This window comes from Cyrtonyx montezumae, unplaced genomic scaffold, assembly GCF_038088225.1.
Source record: "Cyrtonyx montezumae isolate F1298 unplaced genomic scaffold, pur_monq_1.0 scaffold_12, whole genome shotgun sequence".
Classification (NCBI taxonomy): Eukaryota; Metazoa; Chordata; class Aves; order Galliformes; family Odontophoridae; genus Cyrtonyx; species Cyrtonyx montezumae.
Genome location: NW_027071848.1, coordinates 11,657,881 through 11,671,848, shown reverse-complemented (window position 1 = coordinate 11,671,848; position 13,968 = coordinate 11,657,881). Strand labels below are relative to the sequence as shown.

General features: G+C 40.1%; 1 protein-coding gene across 2 annotated transcripts in view; it reads left to right on the top strand.

Annotated features, from left to right (window-relative positions):
- Positions 1 to 13,968, top strand: part of PDGFD (platelet derived growth factor D) — a 144,822-nt gene that overhangs the window by 62,938 nt on the left and 67,916 nt on the right. The gene's annotated exons all lie outside the window — the stretch shown is intronic.

Sequence of the window (13,968 nt, the reverse complement as noted above, 5' to 3'; positions counted from 1 at the left end):
TCTCTGGGAAAAGGCAGGGTTAGAAATTAATGCAGCTGGGAACTCCTTTCTCTTCACTCCTTTTCCATTCAGTATTTTGTTGATCTGAAGAGATTTCCAGTTTAAATACCACATATGGTCCATGAGATCTGGTTAGGTTCTATTCAGCCAACAAGAGCTGAATACCTCCCCAGCCAATCCTCCTCAGACTGCAGCTTTGCCACAGTATTTGGAGTATTAAATTAATGTCTGGATCTAGTGGAGAAAGTATGCCATCACTTTTTGATGTCATTTTAATTAAGTTTTGTTCATTATCCCTCAGGGCATCCAGAAAAAAAATCTGTTTTGTAAACATATACTTCATGTTGCTACTAAAGTCAAGCTGGGGAAATTTTATAGAATCAGAATCAAAGGGGCTGGAAGGGACCTCCAGAGATCATGGAGTCCAACCCCCCCTGCCAAAGCAGGTTCCCTACACCAGGTCGCACAGGTAGGCATCCAGGCAGGTCTTGAATATCTCCAGAGAAGGAGACTCCACAACCCCCCTGTGCAGCTGTGCCACTGCTCCGTCACCCTCACTGTAAAGAAGTTCTTGCACACATTCGTGCAGAACCTCCTGTGCTGCAGTTTCTGTCCGTTCCCCCTTGTCCTGTCTCCACACACTGCTGAAAAGAGTCTGGCCTCACCACTTTGTCCCCCACACCTCAGATATTTATAAACCTGGATCAGGTCCCCTCTCAGTCTTCTTTTCTCAAGGCTACAGAGACCCAGTTCACCCAGCCTTTCTTCACAGGGGAGATCCTCCAGGCCCTTCACCATCTTTGTGGCCCTGCACCGGACTCTTTCCAAGAGATCCCTGTCTTTTTTATACTTGGGAGCCCAGAACTGGCCACAGTACTCCAGTACTACTGTGAGGCCTCACCAGGGCAGAGTAGAGGGGGAGGATCACCTCCCTTGACCAGCTGGCCACGCTCTTTTTAATGCATCCCAGAATGCCATTGGCCCTCTTGGCCACAAGAGCACACTGCTGGCTCATGGTCAACATGTCATTCACCAGGACACCCAGGTCCCTCTCTACAGAGCTCCTCTCCAGCAGCTCATCCCCCAGCCTGTACTGGTGCATGCAATTATTCCTCCCAAGGTGCAAGACTCAGCGCTTGCTTTTGTTAAATTTCATCCAGTTTCTGACTGCCCAGCTCTCCAGCCTATCCAGGTCTTGCTGAATGGCAGCACAGCTGACGCAGTGTGTCAGCCATTCCTCCCAGCTTTGTATCATCAGCAAACTTGCTGAGGGTGGCCACTGTCCCTCATGAAGATCATTGATGAAGATGTTGAACAAGACTGGACCCAGCACGGACCCCTGGGGGACACCGCTGGTTGCAGGCCTCCAACTGGACTCTGCACCGCCAACGACAACCCTCTGCACTCTGCCAGTCAGCCAGTTCTCAACCTACTTCACAGTCCACTCATCTATCCCACACTTCCTTAGCTTTGTTATAAGGATGTCATGGGGGACAGTATCAAATGCCTTGCTGAAATCAAGGTAGTCTACATCCACTGCCCTCCCCCCATTCACCCAGCCAGTGTATTTGTGTATTTACTTATTATTTTTGTCCTTTCAGAAACCAAAGTGCTGTATTTCTTTCTCATATATTTTGATATTGGCTACCACATTTATATGGACTCACACACACACATATACATACAAGCATTTTATCAGTTATCTCCTGATCTTCACATGTAAGATTTAAAAAAGGCAACTCTGGCATCATCTAGTTTCCACCTGAAACCAAAAGTGGGACTGGCCTTGGAAAATGCTTACCATTAGCTCCTGCCCTGGTAGAAGGTCAGGTGCTTGCTCTTCTTGTTAGGTTTTTCTCCCCATTTTGACCCTGTCTTACTGCATCATGAACATTCCAGATAAATGTTGCTGTAGAAAACTGAGTTCTGTTTGCTGGGGTATAGCTAAGGTTGAGCAAGCAAGGGAGAGACAGTAGGAAAGCAATCTTCATTTGTTCAGCTGCTCACAGAGCTGTTGTTTCTAACCTAATGCATTTTGGCTTTGGGCTATAGTGGTATCCTGCCGCAAGTTATAATGGATGTTCATGATGCTCCCTTCTGGTTTTATCATCTGTGAACTGTTAGTCTGACAATAACATACTTGTTGATTCTTGGATTCCTAACAAGATCTATTGCTTGTCCCCATTTTTCATTTTATTTCCTCTTTTTTTTTTTTTATGACTTTGTGAGCATGATTGGGAATTTAGATGGTGGTTTTGGTTTGTTTTGATTAGGTTATTGATTAAGTAGTTAAATGTTGCCTGCTATCTCAAAACTACTCTAAAATTTCTTAAGTGAGGTTTTGAAAAGAGAGGATCCCAAGTGCTACTTTTTTTTTCCCTATCCATTTTATCCTTCTTCAGCCATGGCCCTTCTGAATGAGTATAGTCCTGCATCCCTCCCTTCTGGGTGGGACTGTACTGTGCACCTTTAAGAAAAACTAAGAGGTGTAAACAATGCAATATAATAGTTCAATTACAAAAGACCTTCAAAGATTACTGAATCCAACTGCCTGACCAGTTCAGGGCTAACTAATATCTAAAGCATAATACTTGTCCAAATGCCTCTGGAACACTGACAGCCATGGGGAATCAACCACATCTGTAGGAATCCTGTTCCAATGTTTGATCACCCTTATGGTAAAGAAATGTTTCCTAATGCACCATCTGACCTTCCCCTGGTGGAGCAGTGTGTGATTTCTGATCTGTCATCAGTTCACAGGAGCAGAGCCCAGAACATTCTTCTTCTCCTCCTCCTCAGGGAGCTGCAGTGGTTGCATTTGGGCTTCCACCAGACTGGACAACCAAGGTGACCTCAGCCCGTCATCATAACATCCAATGCCTGAAGGCAGCCTACGAGAAAGATGGGGAGGGACTTTCATAAGGGCAAGTCAGGACAGGACAAGGGGAAATGGCTTTAAACTGGAAGAAGATAGATTTAGACTCAATATTAGGAAGAAGTTATTAGCTGTGAGAATGGTGAGACAGTGGAACAGATTGCCCAGTGAGGTGTGGACGCCCCTTCCCTCTAAATATTCAAGATCAGGCTGGATGGGGCTATGAGCAACCTGGTCTAGGAGAAGATGTCCCTGCCTGTAGCAGGGGGGTTGGAACTGTATGATCTTAAAGTTCCCTTCCAGCCCGAAACATTCTGTGACTCCTTGAATAAGGGTCTTCAGCCACTCCTTAGTCTCACTTTCTTACTCATATGTAATATGAATTAATAATAAGAATAGTAATTAATAATAAGAATAGTAATGTACAGAAAACATAGATAAATTACTTAATACCAGCATAAGTTGTTTGTTCCTGGGTTATATGATGCAGAAATCCTTTCTCTTTGAGAACTTATTTACCTTACTACTTCATAATGCTGTTTGATTGCTACAAAAAAAAAAAAAAGTCAGTTTCAGTACAATTCTTGCCTCTTTGTACTGAAAATTTAATATTCTGCAAAGGCTTTGCAGAAGCAAACCCTGGGGAAGGTCAGTACATTCTGTTTTTGGATCTTGAGATCTTGGTCCTTTGGTTCCTCCTCTTTCTCCAATATAGTTACAATGCCTAGATGTGAAAGGTCATTAAAAATAATGCAGTCAAACATACCTGTTATCAGACAAATGCTTTAAATAATTTGAATGCAATTACAGATACGGGTACGCATCAGCAGCAAATATTTTCCTGTATTGGTGCCTGGAATTAAGACCAAAGGAACACTGTCCATGGTTTCTCTGTAACAGATGCATTCAGCTTCACGTCCTGAAGTCTAGCAAGTCCTCACTCTTTGATTCTGTGTAATAGTTGCATTACATCAGTAATTTTTAAAACTACAGATCTGTCAGCTGCTTCTCTCTTTTAATTTATTTTGTCTGTATTCTATGTTTATAAAAACAACAACATCAAAACCTGTCACTTTAGAAGTTTTTTAAACAAAAGTGTTTTTAGACATTAATGTATGTTTTTAGCAACCACTTTCTAGTGATAAACCCTCCAGAAAATTGAAAACAGGTAAGGGGAGGGTTGTCCAGGTTTGATGAAAAAGTCTATTAAAAACACATGCAGCTTTATAAATAAGTAAGATGTCACTTTATAAGAAAAGCTTTAGCAGTTTTCTTCCCTCCATTCTTGCCATTACTCCTGCACTCATTTTGCTGTACATGCAGCCCTATCCTTCAACCATTTTCCTTCAAAGAAATCAATTCAATGTCTGAAGTGGATTCTATCTGTACTGATGCTACTTCTGGAGTATTTTTTTCATCATCTGAATGGACACAGATTATTGAACAATAGTAAGATAATACAGAGCAATCTTCAATCTCAGCTTCAACTTTCTTTGTACTTAAGGGATGAATAGTTTTGCTGGGATGTGTTCAACTCCTTTGATGTTTAAATATTAGATGTTATATCTCTTTCAGACAACATTAAACAGAAATGGTATTTCAGCTCAATTCCTGATAGCTGAAAGCTTTCCTCCCTTGTATGTGTGCCTGCTGAAGGGACCTTGTGCACTTCTGCCTTATTCTCACACTGAAACACTGAGTACAGAGAATATGAGGTATGTGTTGCTTGCTGCTTAATCACACTTCACAGCCAAGGACTGGATTCTCTATTTTGTATTCTTTAGCATCATTTTTGGATCTTACAAAAAAATCCAGTCTTTGTATTGTGTTCAGTAGCATTTGCAGTGGGTGCATTGGAGTCTAAAAACACAGTTACTTTGCCAAAGAGTTGTTTTCCCTGATTTGTTTGGCCAAATATTGATTTTTCTCCCTGTGTGCTCTGAATCCAACTTGGAATTAGTGTCTACTTTTAATAGAAGGCAGCGTTAAGATGGGGAACCATGTCATGTCTTTCCTAAGCATCTTTATAGAACAGCAGCATCACAGCTGCTAGAAAAGCTTTACAATCTGTGTTTAATTACAGCTACAAAATGCTCAGAATAAAATATCTATGATTCTGTTTATGGCTTTCCTTTAAAATGTGGGGTCTGGCCCTGATGTCTCATTTGCACCCATGCAGGAAACCTGTTGTTTCCCCAGGGTGTTCACTTCCAGGAGACCAATTCTGACTTTGGTAGTCTTGTGAGTGCATTTGCCTGCCCTTCTTGCACACCTGTGTCCCTCCTAAGGAATGAGGCCATTAAAAATCCACCTGTGAAATTCACTGGTGTGAGTCAGCCACAAAGAGAGACCTGATAAAAATACTTTGTGCATAAGGACATTTGAGTTTTTAAGCCAGTTCCCCTAGTCTAAAAAAAATTCACCTTTCCTTGAAGACTTTTTCTTCTGCCCTTTGACTGGTGAAAGCCATATTGTTTTTCCACTGGCAGACACTATACATATAGTTAGTAACGAGTGTTCAGTGACTGTTGTTTTCTATGTATTCCTGTTACTTTTTTTGTGCCAGTGATCTGTTTTTCATGCTCCGTTTTTACTTCTTTTCTTACCCAATGTCTTTTCTCATGGCAACTTTCACAGAAAGGCTTTCCATAAGCAGGAGTGATCTGTTCATGAAAAATCTTGAATGCTGAGGACTGCAGGTTGCTGACTTAATACATTTTAAGAGCCACAGTCCTGGCATAAAGAGATATCATGCAACTGGAGGTGTTCCCTGACAGTTGCATGGTGCTTTGCCAGCTCTGGTGGAAGATTTCCAATAAGCCGTGGGCCAGTAGTTTTTTTTGTTTTTTTGTTTTTTAAGTTTGGTGCAAAAGTTTCATCTGGACCTTTATATGTTCCAAAAGGTTAATTGAGAAATGTGTTTTCTGTCATCATGACCAATGGTACACAAACAATCTGGTAGTTTTCTGTGTTCGTAGAAGGAAGGGAAGGGATGGAAGGGAGACTCACACAGCAGATGATGTGATTGATCAACATGTTAACTGGTGTAGCAAAATGCCATCTGTTTATGTAGCATACATCTTTTCCAACCATGAAAGTGAGATGAGGGAGAAGCACAGAAAGAAAATCCAGCATTAATGAAAACTTGAAGCCCTATTGTATTAATGCTGAAGCTAATGCAACTTCATGGAGGATAAGATCATATTCTAAAAGAGAGGCGACATGAACATGCACTAATACCATCCTCCCCAAATTCTGTCTGGCACAAACAGTGGGGGCTTTTCTCTCCAGATTTCTAGTTTTCATTCAGAATGTGCTTAAGCCTCAGGGTATCTTCTGTAATAATCAATTTCCTTTTTAATGACAAATAGGATTTGGAATAAAGAGTATTATGACAAGAGAGTCTTTCATAATTACTAATCATAACTTGATTGTGACTTGAGATTTTTGTTTTCAGTTTCTTTCTGCTTGGTTTCTTTTATCTGTGCTGCCTGTTTATGGTTACTTTAAACAATATTTACCTTCAGTAAGAGAACGTTTTCAAGTAATGAGTAAAATATTCTTTTATTCATCAGTATAAATGCCTGAATCTGTTCAAAACTATTTTAATATCACTGTAGACATGCTTATTTTTAAAAAATATCCATCACCGTAGGCATTCTAGCATAAATGCATTAGCTGTGTATCCAGATTCTGAAAAACTAGCTGTGCTTATATAGTACCAACATGTGTAGAAATTAAAACTATCAACATTTTGTCTTTTACCACTATACCCAGTGCTCCATGTTATGGTTGATGAAAGGCTGTTGCCATCTTCCAGAAAATATCTCTTTTAAACATGGTATCAGGAATAGCTTGGATGCATTCATTCTGAGTTTGGTAACACTGGGATGGGGACTGTGACAAATTTGAAGGGGTAAAGCCCTGCAGAAAATGTCATCATTTCAGGCTCTTGGACACCTAAGAGTAGAGGCAGCATTTTAGTAAGAATATGATACATAAGTGATACTTTTGGATCTAGACACAGTCTGAGGGACAAAGATTATGAGTATTAAAACATGTATTGATTCTCTTAATAAAGTGATCCAGTGTCCAGATCCTCAGAATTGTAAACTTTGTCCGAATTCCAAGATAACACGGATCCCCTTTGTGATTCTCTGCAGCACTTAGTCACTGTTTTTCATGTGTTTGGCAACATCTGCCATAACAGGTCCTTGGTCTTATTCTGCTGGAAGTTACTACTTATTAACACTACTGATGTTACTATGATGATACTAATGATTTATAAGTGTAGCATGTCCTTTGTCTTTTCTAGAAGCCAAGAAATCTATCTTTGCTTATCTGGCACTATTGAATTTGGAGAGTGATGCTACTTTTAATGTCCTTCCACTAACCTCAGTGACAGCCTTTGCCTCTTACTACTTTAGTTTCTGTGAGAACAATTTGCAGCCTTCCTGACAATCAGCTGTGCATTATGTTCTCAAGATTGCAATTCTGAGGAAACTTATTTCCTCTCTGGTAGTTAGTCCAGACTTTGAGTTCTTGTTCTGTTTTTGTGGGGGGAGAAAACAATTAATCCTTACATCTCTGCTGTATAGTCTTGTTGTTTTGTTACTAAGGAAAGAGTCCCCATCTTTTTTTTTTAATTTCCCTTTTCCTAATGTCTTGTTTCAAACCTGCAGTGGATTGATATCTTGTCCTTCTTTAATACCCCTTTTAACAAAGTGCTGTTACCACTGCACTTTTCTGGGTGGACAACTCATCCAGACAAGATTTTTTTTCAGCTTATCCTTCTGCCCTTTGAAAGTTCAACATTTGTCTTTAGTTCAATATACAATAGTGGAAACTTTGGTCAAAACATTACCAAGATAACAAAAAACTTGACAGGGATTAAACTGTATAGGTAAAGGCATTGGTCGCCACGTTCTGGAGAAGGCAGAGGTGTCTGTCATTGCTCTATGGCAAGGCAGGGAGGTCAAGGTCTTGTTACTGCCCAAAGAAGAGCAGTTGACCTCATTGTGCGCTCAACCCCAGGCCCATAAATGGTTCCGGTTCCAGTTTAGTCAGCTGAACATTCTGAATTTGCACTATCTGGTGAGCCAATGTTTCCTCTGAGTTATGCAGGAGTCCCCAGTGCATGTGGGTGAGAGTTTTGAAGTTGCCTTACTGCCCCTGTTCTTCTTTCTTTCTTTTTTTTTTTTTTAAGAAAAAGTATAACCCTGTTAAAATTTTTAAAGCAGTGAGTTAAATTTGTTTGAATTCATCTCTAAATGCTTGTTCAGAAAGGCTCACTTTGAATTTTTTCCTGATATCAGTGTATCTGATGTAGCAATTACCATGAGTTCAATGTATCACTGTGCTGAGCATTTATTTTTCCTTCTCTTTCTCAGATTCTGCATCCTGCTCTTTCAGTTTTTTCTTCTCCTTTTCATTTCTTGCTGTGATTATATCCTCAGCTGGTGTAAATAGCTGTGACCATGGTGAGGATGCTGCTAATTTACACAAGCAAGTGATCTGGTTCCATGCTGTCTTGCTGCTTTATGAAAATGCATTTGACAAATGAGCATTGTCTATAAATGTCTGATCTGAGTTTATTAGCATCCTAATATGTCTCAAACAAGTATTTTAAGGGTGTTTTAATTTTATTTCTTAGGAGAATTTTATGTGTATTCTTTCCTTATTGCTTAAATGCCGTGTTGAAGAAACAAATTGTCCATTGAGATGGGTTTAGTGGAACATTTGTTTATTTCTTGACAAAATGTTTCTCTGCGTCCATTTAAAAGTGTGAGTGAAAAAAGAAAAGGATTTTATTTAGAGCTTTATGTATGAAATAACCAAGTAAATGTGCATATAAGTAGAGCTGAATTGGCAGGTGGGGGATTATCAATCCCCTAATTAAAGGGAATGAATCGGGAAGACTTGCTTCCTTTACTGCGCAGCCGCACATCAGAAAAGAAAACATCAAACCTGCTATCCACATTTGGCAAGCTGTGACCCGTGTGCTCCCTGGAATTTCAGAAATTCTGTTGATTTTTGGGAATGCCATTGCCTTCTGGTAGTGAGCAGTAGCACTGACCCTCCTGCATCCAGGCACAAAGGGAGGGAAGGAGGGAGAACTGATTTGCGCTTGCCAAATATTTGCTGCAAAAATCTTGATAGTGTTTGTTCATGTCACTGTGGATTTGAAAAATACCTAAGGAAGGAGCGTGGCTATGGGCAGCCCACACAGTAACATACTCCACCACATCAGTATTCCATTAGGCTCTTGAGGAGCAAAGCAAGAAGAGAAGTTTTGGGAAACTGTTTAAGGTGAGAGCACTCTGTTGAGAATGCAAAACAACCAACCAACCATCAACCAACCACCAACCAACCAAACAGCCATCCAATCAACCACTTAAAAACAAGTCAATATTCAGGTCAGAAACCATAAGACAGTATTGCAGAGATGTCTAAACCACTGAGTACACTACTCACAGCTGATTTTAGTAACACAGTGCAGTGTTATTTACTGTAGATGTCAGTTATTTAGTTATAATTTGTACTAGAAGATCTTCAAGATCATAGCTGTGGTACTTGCTTAATTATAGCCTGAACTACAACATAAAAAAAAAATAGAATAATTTGCCCTAGGGAATATATATATAAAAAAAGATCGTTACTTTTTCATTTTATTGAGTTTTCTTGAGTATCTTCTGTAATTTTTGAATTATGAAGTGCCTAGATCAAGCCAATCTTTTTGCTTGCCTGGGCTGCATTGAGTGAAGAGGAATTGTCTTAGGCAGCATACAGGTCAGTTACTCTGAATGTAATGTCTCCTATTTATTTCCGTGGAAACTACAACAGATACTATGAGCACAGTAACTGATAGAGCAAATTCTCTGCTACAAAACACTGCTTTTCAACAGTCACAACTACTAACTATGCATTTTCTTCAATGATGATCAAGAGCTTCATACCACGATTGTAAAAATCTGCACCAGTGGAGATGACCCACCGTCACCGTCCCCATTGCTGAAACACATCACCCATCTCTTCATTATGCTGACATTCACTGTTTTGTTTCCATAAACATTCAGCAAGTGTTGATGAATGTCAGTGGGTGCCATTTTTTCTGCACAGAAAAATTCCATTCCACACCTTTGCTTCGTCTACACTCCCATGTCAGACGCCATTGTGTCGGACTGCTCATCTGCTGCCATCTGTCATGCAGCAACAAAAAGGAAAGGAATATTGGTGGGAAGGTTCAACCCCTACTGCCATACACCTCTCCTCATCTGACGTTGTGGGCCAACATAATAAAACAGGAGGCATTATTGTTGGAGCAGTCTTTGTAAAATACATCATATCGTTAATGTATATAAGCAACAAAAACTTATTCAATCTTTTTAATGTTTTTAATTAAACATTTAAAAAAGAACAACAAAAACATAAACATAGAGGGATGTTTGACTGTGTTTTTTGTGAAACTGACACATCAGTCTGGTTCAGTGTCAGTGGTTGCAATTCACAGAGTCCTCAAGATACTTGCCAGAGATTTTTGACAGTGATTGTTCACAAGGGTACGTACTGCCAAAAAGCAATGACATGAAGAAGGTATGATTGTAAAGCAAGGGATACTTTTCTCTGTCAAGACAGGGCTTTTAAAAGGACGGGCACGATCAAATTTTTGAGTTGAATGTCTGATTGCAACTCTGTACATTCCTTTTAAAAATCTGCAGGTAATGTATTTATGTAGAATGGAGTTTCAGACACCGATTGATTTTTTTGGCAATCTTGAAACCTTTCCTCAAATCCTTTTATCAAAATGGAAAGCACAGTTGCGTATCTTTTTCTGTTCACAGAACAGTGTTTAACAAATGTATCAAGATGCAAATCATTCTTTGCCATCACTGCACTGCTCCCTCTCAGTGCCATGGCTTCAGCCCACAAAGTGCTGATAGGTCACCGATATTTGTTTGTTGTGGAGTGATGGGTGCACGCATGGGGCGGAGCTGCAGCCATGACAGTGTGGGGCAGGGGACGGCTGCACTGCAAGCTGTGCTGGGTTGTGTGCTATGGGCTGCCGGTTGGACGTGTCTGGTCTAGATGAAGAAAGGTTTAAAATTTTCTCTGTAGATAGACAGTTCTTGGATGGTTTCCATGAAAAAGACTCAGCAGGAATGACTGAAGTATGTTGGAAGCTCAAACAAATAACAACAATAAAAAGATGTCTAGAATTCTTGCTACCAGATGGATAAATTATTTTTCTTTTCTTGGTGCAGTATTTGGTAATTTGGTGACCTCAAGGTTTCTGAGGCTAATAAAAAAACCTGGTGTCACAGTATATTCTGTTCTTATTCTGGAGAGGTGGGCTGATGGGGAATTTTTGTCTCACTGGACTGAGATCCAGCTAAATTGCTAAGTCGATTGTTTGGGTAGTCTAGAGAGTGTTAAGGTGAGCTTCTTCATTCAGAGCATTAGTGTGGGTAATAGTTTGCCTAAGAAACAGTGCAGTATGTCTCCATTCAATAGCTATGATAATGAAGTGATATGAAAATACAGTTTTTATTGGACTTTCTCACCCTTTTAATCTCAGTCACATAAGCCTCTTATCAGGCTGCACTCTGGCCAAACAGCTGCTCAAGTCTTTGTTAAATAGTTAAAACATTAAGAAGTACAGCTGTGTGCTTCTCCAATGGGCAGGACCTGAGTGTATGACATCCAACAGGATGTGCAGTGTCAATAGTAGCAGAGCTGGGGTGAGACAGAAAGGATATAGCACCCTTGGCCTTCCAGCCAGTGCAGATGAAGGGCAGACATTCCCACCATAGGTCTTCTCCAGAACAGCCTGCAGACTGCAAGTTCTGGTGGCTCAGCATTCTCTCCATGTGCAGTGTCCCATGTTTTTCCTGGGGGCCTTCTTGGGTAATGCCTGGGCCATGTATCAGTGTATGTATAGTACTGTTATTTGTTTCTCCGATTTTTGGTATGCAGTGTAGGTCAAGAGGAGAAAGGGAGAGCCTCAAATGTTTCTCTTAAATCTTCTACCCTAACAACTAATGTCATTTATCCACACAATTAGGCTTTCAGCATGTTAGGGGCAAATTGAGTGTGTTTGATTCACCGTTTTTCTCTGGAAGCTTTAGCATGACTGGTTGCTAATGTTTTCTTCTGGTTAATGTTATGTTGTCTCTCGTGTCTTCTGAGAGCTGGAGGAGTGAAATGTGCTGCTTTGAGTTCCTGCTTTCAAGATCTGGAGACAAAGTTGGCTGAATTTATCATTCTAACTGCTCAATTCCTTTCCTGTCAAACGTTTCACTGAATCTGCAGTCAAAAGACAACTTTGAAGCTTGGATTCACCTCCAGTGTGATTACACTGGGGACTCCTGTGATCTATTTAAAAGTGAGAGTTCATTGAAGGCCTGTGAAAGTGAAGGATTATTTAATTACTTCTTCATTTGCCAACAGTATGCTCAACTCTGTTCAGAACATAAAGATATATACTGTCTATTCCCCATGGAGCCTTAGCAGAGTCTTGAATATGGTTTTCTCCAAATAGATTTCAACGTGTTTTCATCTGCTTATGCAATATTTTGTCACTTTAGCTTCTTAGCAACAAGTCTAAAAACAGATAAACTCATTACAGTAAGTTTGGGAACACATCAACGAAAGGTCCGAGTTCTGCTCTGATCACTGTTTTCTGCTGAAGATGTATTTATTGTGCCCTAATTTGGGAGAAAATTAGAAAGTAACCTACTGAGTTTCACTTATAAAATATGTATTTTGCAATCCCATTTAGGGAACTTCTGGCTAAAGAACAGAACTTGGTTTTCTAAAGGCACTGCTCAGTGTGGTCTTTGCAATACAAATCCAGAAAGACATATACAACTCTTTGTCCTGTTACTGGTATGCTGACTATTAATAGCTTATCTCTGGACTTTCTAGTTCTTCCATCCTTTATCTTGTAAACTGTAAAGTTTTCAGAGGATAGAGGCTTTTTCTTGTTTCTATTGCATATGAAGTGTTAATCAAAATCTCCACAAAACCAACAGTGGTTGCCCAGAGGGTTGGTGGATGCCTATCCCTGGAGACAATCACGGTCAGGCTGGACCAGGCTCTGAGCAATCTTCTCTAGCTGTAGATGTGCTGTGAAGCACAGCAGTCGAGGAGTGAGTTGAAAGGAACCTTTAAAGGTCACATAGTCAACTACTCTTCAAGGTCCCTTCAAACTTAAACGATTCTATGATTTTATGTTTCTAATGCAGTAATATTCTGATCTTGGAATTACTTTTACCTATGTGTACCTTTACACTGCTCCCATCACCCCTCCACTGTGGTGCACTGCTATAAAGAAACATTAAGACAACAAAATATTTCACTGGATAGCTCAACTCATTCAGCATCAGTAAATTATTACTAAATTCCACAACAAGAAATAATAACAATGTGGTACTCATGTCTTGCCATCCTCATCCCCAGTTCAGAGTTGAGACCAACCAGTTTAACATACACGAAGCCCTGTACCCCTGGAGCTGAGCTGGAATGGTGGCTTAACTCCACAACTTCTTGGCAATTTTTTTTGTTCAGATTCCTCCACGCAGCTTAGAAAGAATGTTTTGAATCACTTATTCTTGGCAATTAGCCAAACAGCTGCTTTTCCAGAAAGTAGTTGGGAATCTGGGATATGTAAATGGAATTCTTAGAGCCAACTCCATTTCTGACTTTGGTTTCAGTTTATAGAGATTTGAATGTGGTTGTGCCAACATTAAGAGATTGTTGCTGCATGTGGCATAGCAATAACTGAGCTTTTGGGATGAGCTGATGTTTACCGACATCATCTTCCCATTAGTCCCTAAATACCAGAAGTGATTTCTCCAACCGGGTGTTTCCATTATATGTCATTACAGTCTTTGGTACAGGACTAAGGAAATCTCTAAGGATGATCTTTTGGTGCAAGACCATAGCAATGAAAGAAGGCCACAGCCAAGAAATTCATGAATGTACCTGGAAACCTTGTTGAACTGCAGAATCTATTCGCATTACAGCTCTGTAGCATTCTAATGCCAAACCTTCAGAGAAAATCCAAAGCACTTACAGGAAAGCGCTCTGCACTG